Source organism: Cygnus olor, chromosome 4 (genome assembly GCF_009769625.2).
Source record: "Cygnus olor isolate bCygOlo1 chromosome 4, bCygOlo1.pri.v2, whole genome shotgun sequence".
NCBI classification, from domain to species: Eukaryota; Metazoa; Chordata; class Aves; order Anseriformes; family Anatidae; genus Cygnus; species Cygnus olor.
In genome coordinates, this window is record NC_049172.1 from 77,810,426 (window position 1) to 77,817,112 (window position 6,687).

Consider the following 6,687-nt stretch of genomic DNA (forward strand, 5'->3'; position numbering starts at 1 on the left):
AGTGCCTGTTTGCAGTCTGTTGCTTTTGTCCGTGGTAGATAACACTTATAAGGAATCGGTCAAAGGAAAGAGCGCCTTCTGGAACTGTGAAGCTCTGCGTTGGCAACTCGGTGACTGGCTTGACATACTGCCCATCATCAGAGGGAAGCGGACTGCTGTTTTGAAAATAAGAAATTAAAAAAAATATATTAAAAATTAAAAAAAAATAGGGTGCCGCTCTGTGGCACCTGGAGGACTGCCACTCTGTGTGGCAGTTAAAAGAATGTGATTTGGAGATGGAGAGCAGCAGAGGTAAAGCAGCTGGGAAGATAGGTATAGGTATTACAGTAGGTAGGCTGTGGTTATGAGGTGCCTCAGGGTGTGCTTTTTGTCTTGTTTCTGCCCTTCCGTAGTGCAGCCTTGGAGAGGTGAATTCCCCATGTTGTGGAGTGGTGCAAAAAGGTGAGAGGGCTGTCAGCCCGATCAGTTTCCTTCACGAAAGCTAAGACAGGTCTTTCAAGAGAAACAGCCTGGTTGCCTGTGCTGTACTCTGCACGCTGTTGACCTAAACCACACCAAAAACAGGGCTGCTGTTCCTCCTGCTCTCTTTACCTCTTGTCATGCACAGCCCCTCCCATTTCCCATGTGGTTGGGGTGGGGTGCTGGGTGGGGTGCAATGGTATATGAGTTGCAGGCATCCCGTCAGAGAGCTCATTCCCCCTGGGCTGCACTTTGGGGTAAGTGCTTTGGTTTTCCTTCAGTCAGTTGCAGGGGTCTTTAGGTGGGTCAGAGTCTATGGACTGATGCGTTTCCAAGTAGAGAGCAGTAAGCCCATCTTTGTGAGGTAACAACTAGTAGGATCTGTTAGAGTAAACCAATCTAGTAATAGGTGCCTGTATTGCATGCAGCTCTTCTTCAGGTGAGTAATTGTTACAGCATGTTTACGGATAGGATGGCAATGTTACTTTGTGTGTTTGCTTTGTGGTTTGGGGTCCCTTATGATTTTTGCAGAATTAAGGCAAATATTATCAAAGTTATAACGTTGGTGGCAAAGTGATGGAGCAGGGTTTAGGAGATAAGTATCATCGAAGCTTCCTGTATAAGCATGTATCTGAAAACAGCAGCAGTAGGCGTGTAAGGTGTAGTCTTTTTCAGGGTTAGGGACAGTTTGTTCTATTTTTGGAGCTTTTGCTTGCGGTTTGGCTGGCTGTAGAGTCTTTAGACCTTGCAGCCTTCTAGATATTAAGTGCTTGGAATTCATGTAATAGAGGTGTGCTTAGGAGGTGTTGCCGGCTAACTTGTTTTTAAGAAATGGTGGGGTACGGTTCCTCGACCGCATAAGCACGGTAGTATTACCAAGAGACTGAGCAAGGTCACCTTTTTAATCTGTAAAGGGTAAGTCTGTGATTGCTGCCGCCAGGGCACATTTTCGTGCCTATCACTACAGTTATTTTACTACATGAAATAGAGTAAAATTCCAGTTTCTCTTTTAGAGGTGCTATAGGTGGCTTCAGAGAACGGGTGGAAGCATCTGCCATGTGGGGTAGGTAAGCAGCTGAGGTAAAGGAGTAGATGAGGAGTAACTGTCCTAAGGGTGCTGTGGCTTTTGCTGCTGTGGTTGCTTTCTCTTCTGTTTATCAGGTGCCACAGGCAAGGTGGGCTGTGATAGTCTTCAGAACAGGAGCAAAGCAGGTCACTTGAATGCTGTTTGGTTCCTGAGACAGGTGTTGTAGAGGAAAAAAGCTGTCTGGCATGGCAGTTCCTGATGGTGGTCTTCTACAGTAGGTGAAGAGGTGCCTGAAGCCCCATGCTGTGGAGCCTGAGTACGCGTCGCGGAGGATGAAGCCTGCTTTCCAGCAGTTCCCAAAACTGTGTTGAGGCTGAAATGCTGTGCCTGTGTTTGGGTTGGGGTTGAACCTTGGTGAGTGTAGGGATGGGTTTTAAGTCGGTGCAGCAGAGGGCTAGGCTCCAGTGTCCTGTAGTGTGTTTTGACCCATCAGCATAGCCTTTTGGTTTTCAGATAGCCTACTCAAGTACGTGATTTTTCCTGCGAGTGATGTTATTACATGGATTTTTTTTTTTTTGGCGTGTAGTCTGTTATGCTCCTAGATTTTTCTTTCTTTGTAAAGAAAGGTTTGAGCTAATTCCAGCTGAAAAAATTTCAGTTGCTTGCTTGGTCATATTGTCCTTTCAATATTCAAAGCTGCAGCAAAAGCATGGGGATTGTTGCTTCTAGAAACACCCCAGTTCTCTTGTCTGCAGTCTGCATGCTGTTGAGCTAAACCAGATTTAAAAAAAAAAAAGTAAACAAAAACAGCAAACAAACCACCACAGCTGCCGCTGTTCCTGCTCTCTTTCTACTTTCTTGTGCTTTGCCCCTCCCTTTTTCCAGGTGATTGGGTTTGGGTGCTGGGCGGGGCCAAATGGTATATGAGCCCCAGGTATGCCATTAGAGAGTTCATTCTGCCTGGGCTGCTCTTTGGGGTAAGTGCTTTGTTTTTCCTTCAGTCAGTTGCAGGGTTCTTTGGGCAGGCTGGAGTCTATGGATTTCTAGATTTTAAGTGCTTGGAAATCACTTACTAGAGGGATATTTAGCAGAGGTTGCTGGCTCACTTGTTTTTGGGATGGTGGGATACACTTGTTTTTGAGTTATACTTGAAACTCTAGATGTATCAAGCCACTTGTGTAACTCTCCAGAGGACTAAAAAGAGCTTGATTACACGCTACAAGAGGCTTGACCACATTGGCGCAGTATTACCAAGAGACTGAGGAGGGTCGTGTCAGAGTTACCTCTTTCATCTGTAAAGGGTAAGTCTGTGATTGCTGCCGGAGTGGCGGCGCGGCGCCGCCCGGGCAGCTTTTGGCGCGGCGCCGCCCGGGCAGCTTTTGGCGCGGCGCCGCCCGGGCAGCTTTTGGCGCGGCGCCGCCCGGGCAGCTTTTGGCGCGGCGCCGCCCGGGCAGCTTTTGGCGCGGCGCCGCCCGGGCAGCTTTTGGCGCGGCGCCGCCCGGGCAGCTTTTGGCGCGGCGCCGCCCGGGCAGCTTTTGGCGCGGCGCCGCCCGGGCAGCTTTTGGCGCGGCGCCGCCCGGGCAGCTTTTGGCGCGGCGCCGCCCGGGCAGCTTTTGGCGCGGCGCCGCCCGGGCAGCTTTTGGCGCGGCGCCGCCCGGGCAGCTTTTGGCGCGGCGCCGCCCGGGCAGCTTTTGGCGCGGCGCCGCCCGGGCAGCTTTTGGCGCGGCGCCGCCCGGGCAGCTTTTGGCGCGGCGCCGCCCGGGCAGCTTTTGGCGCGGCGCCGCCCGGGCAGCTTTTGGCGCGGCGCCGCCCGGGCAGCTTTTGGCGCGGCGCCGCCCGGGCAGCTTTTGGCGCGGCGCCGCCCGGGCAGCTTTTGGCGCGGCGCCGCCCGGGCAGCTTTTGGCGCGGCGCCGCCCGGGCAGCTTTTGGCGCGGCGCCGCCCGGGCAGCTTTTGGCGCGGCGCCGCCCGGGCAGCTTTTGGCGCGGCGCCGCCCGGGCAGCTTTTGGCGCGGCGCCGCCCGGGCAGCTTTTGGCGCGGCGCCGCCCGGGCAGCTTTTGGCGCGGCGCCGCCCTGGCAGCTTTTGGCGCGGCGCCGCCCGGGCAGCTTTTGGCGCGGCGCCGCCCGGGCAGCTTTTGGCGCGGCGCCGCCCGGGCAGCTTTTGGCGCGGCGCCGCCCGGGCAGCTTTTGGCGCGGCGCCGCCCGGGCAGCTTTTGGCGCGGCGCCGCCCGGGCAGCTTTATCTCAGATCGAGCTAACGAGCAGCTGAGGTAAAGGAGCTGGAAAGAGGGAGGTATTGCAGCAGGTACGCTGTGCCTATGAGGTGCCTCAGGGTGTGCTTTTTCTCTTGTCTCTGAAGGTGCCTACTGCAGTCTTGGACAGGGAAATCCCCATGTCACGGAGCAGTGAGGGAAGGTGAGTGTGTTGTCAGCCTAGTCGTCCCTTATCCGAAGCGAAGGGAAGACATTCAGGTGTTTCCCTCTGAGGGTCTGAGGTGAGGCTGTTTGGGACAGAGGAGCAGTGTGGCAGGTGGTCGCTTGCAAGCACAGTGGTCATTTTGTCCTTTAGCATTCCCAGGTGGCGTGGGTGATGCTGGCTGTTCCTTTCGAGCTTGGATCTAACTTCCAGGTACAGAGGCAAGTGGACTGCTGTTTTGAAATGATAACATTAAATATGGGGTCACTTATGTTGTTGAGGGATGGGTGCTAATGCTGGCAGCTGAATGTTTATCTTCTGTGTTTTCCTTTGTTCAGGCTGAAACGCAGTGTGCAGTACAGGACATCAAGACCCGAGCTATCTCTGGAGTGACTCTGGTGAGTGAACAGAGGTAGCTGTTATTTTTGGCTGTGGCTGTGACTGCAGTTATTTTACTGTATGAAATAGAGTAAAATTCCAGTTTCTCTTTTAGAGGTGCTCTAGGTGGCTTCAGAGAACGGGTGGAAGCATCTGCCATGTGGGGTAGGTAAGCAGCTGAGGTAAAGGAGCAGATGAGAGTAACTGTCCTAAGGGTGCTGTGGCTTTTGCTGCTGTGGTTGCTTTCTCTTCTGTTTATCAGGTGCCACAGGCAAGGTGGGCTGTGATAGTGTTTAGAATAGGAGCAAAGCAGGTCACTCAAATGCTGTTTGGTTCCTGAGGCAGGTGTTGTAGAGGAGAAAAGCTTTCAATATTCAAAGCTGAAGCAAAAATAAATAAACCACAGCTGCTGCTTTTCCTCTTTCTACTTTCTTGTACTTTGCCCCTCCTTTTCACCTTTCCCAGGTGATTGGGTTTGGGTGCTGGGCAGGGCCAAATGGTATATGAGCCCCAGGCATGCCATCAGAGAGCTCATTCTGCCTGGGCTGGACTTTGGGGTAAGTGCTTTGGTTTTCCTTCAGTCAGTTGCAGGGGTCTTTAGGTGGGTCAGAGTCTATGGACTGATGGGTTTCCAAGTAGAGAGCAGTAAGCCCATCTTTGTGAGGTAACAACTAGTAGGATCTGTTAGAGTAAACCAATCTAGTAATAGGTGCCTGTATTGCATGTAGCTCTTCTTCAGGTGAGTAATTGTTACAGCATGTTTACGGATAGGATGGCAATGTTACTTTGTGTGTTTGCTTTGTGGTTCAGGTTCCCTTATGATTTTTGCAGAATTAAGGCAAATATTATCAAAGTTATAACGTTGGTGGCAAAGTGATGGAGCAGGGTTTAGGAGATAAGTATCATCGAAGCTCCCTGTGTAAGCATGTATCTGAAAACAGCAGCAGTAGGCGTGTAAGGTGTAGTCTTTTTCAGGGTTAGGGACAGTTTGTTCTATTTTTGGAGCTTTTGCTTGCGGTTTGGCTGGCTGTAGAGTCTTTAGACCTTGCAGCCTTCTAGATATTAAGTGCTTGGAATTCACGTAATAGAGGTATGTTTAGGAGGTGTTGCCGGCTAACTTGTTTTTGGGAAATGGTGGGGTATGCTTCCTTTTTATTTGAGTTATCTTTTAATCTCTAGATATATCAAGCCATTTGCGTAACTGTCCAGAGGCTTCACAAAGAGCTTCAGTATGCATCGCAAGGGGCTTGACGGCATAAGCGCAGTATTACGGAGAGACTGAGCAGGGTCACCTTTTTCATCTGTAAAGGATAAGTGTGTGATTACCCCTGTTGGGGCTGCTGTGCATTCATAGCCTTTTGGCATTTGTGGACCTGAGGGTGTTTTTTTTATTTTTCTGGCTCTCGTCTCTGTGTTTGAGTCCTCTGCAAGGAGCTGTACTGTTTGCTTGTCCATCACGGATATGACCTTCTTGTAGCCCAGGGCATGGGCATGGACACTTGAATGAGGCACGAGGGTGAGTGGACGGCAGTGTGAGCCCTGAGTTGGTCAGTGGATTGTGTTAGTGTGCTTTGCCTGTTGGGCAGGCTTTGGAAGCACCTTGCGACAGCAGAGTACATCTCCTGCCACGTTCCTGTGGCGCGCCAGGCATCAGCGGTTCCAGTTCGTGAAATGCTGGAGATGCTCGGAGAGCAAGAGGAGCTGGGAGCGTGATGCATCAAATTGGTATGTTAGGTGAGCGAAGCGGTGGTACTGGGTTGGGGAATGTGGGTCTGGGGCTTCTTGGCTGTTGGGGCAGGGGAGGAAAGAAGAGGAGTTGGGTATAGACTGTTTTGTGGATTGTCACATTTGTTTGTTCTTTCTCCTTGGTCTAAGCTACGTGACCTTGGCTCAGCACAGTAAATGGAAGCGCTAAGCCTGGATTGGGAAGGTGAGTGGAGAAAAGTTGGAAAAAGGGCATTGGTTTTGGTTTGGTAGTCTATTTGTCCCACCTCTGGGTGAGTCCTTTTTTCCGGGGACGAAGAAGATACTGGGAACATCCTAGTTGGCCTCTGTGGTCCACCTTGAGGATGGATTCAGACCCCTGAGAATTAAGTCCAGGGGCAAATACTGTGTGTTTGGGGGTGGTTGGCAGGGGAAGGCGGGCAGTTGTCTAGAGTTTGTCTGTCTGACTTCAATAGCAGAGCAGGTCAGTGGACTACTGTTTTGTTTTTGAGGTGGGTGTTTCACTGGAAGAAGTTTGGCTGGTGTGCCAGTGCCTGATGGCACTTCATTTCTGCGGGTGAAGAGGAGCCTCATGCCGGAAGCAATGTCCTGGCTAGCCTTTGTGTTCCTTGATGAGGATGGAACCTGCCTCCCATCATTCCCAAGCTAAGTTGGGGGGCAAGTGCTATGTTTGCTTTTGGGTTTTG

At 51.6% G+C, this 6,687-nt stretch overlaps 1 long non-coding RNA gene across 1 annotated transcript; it reads left to right on the top strand.

Moving 5' to 3' along the window:
• Positions 1-4,795: 4,795 nt before the first annotated feature.
• On the top strand, positions 4,796-5,862 carry LOC121069412. Its single transcript, XR_005819412.1, has 3 exons — positions 4,796-4,833; positions 5,456-5,505; positions 5,754-5,862. It is a non-coding gene; the product is annotated as an uncharacterized LOC121069412 (long non-coding RNA).
• Positions 5,863-6,687: the final 825 nt, after the last annotated feature.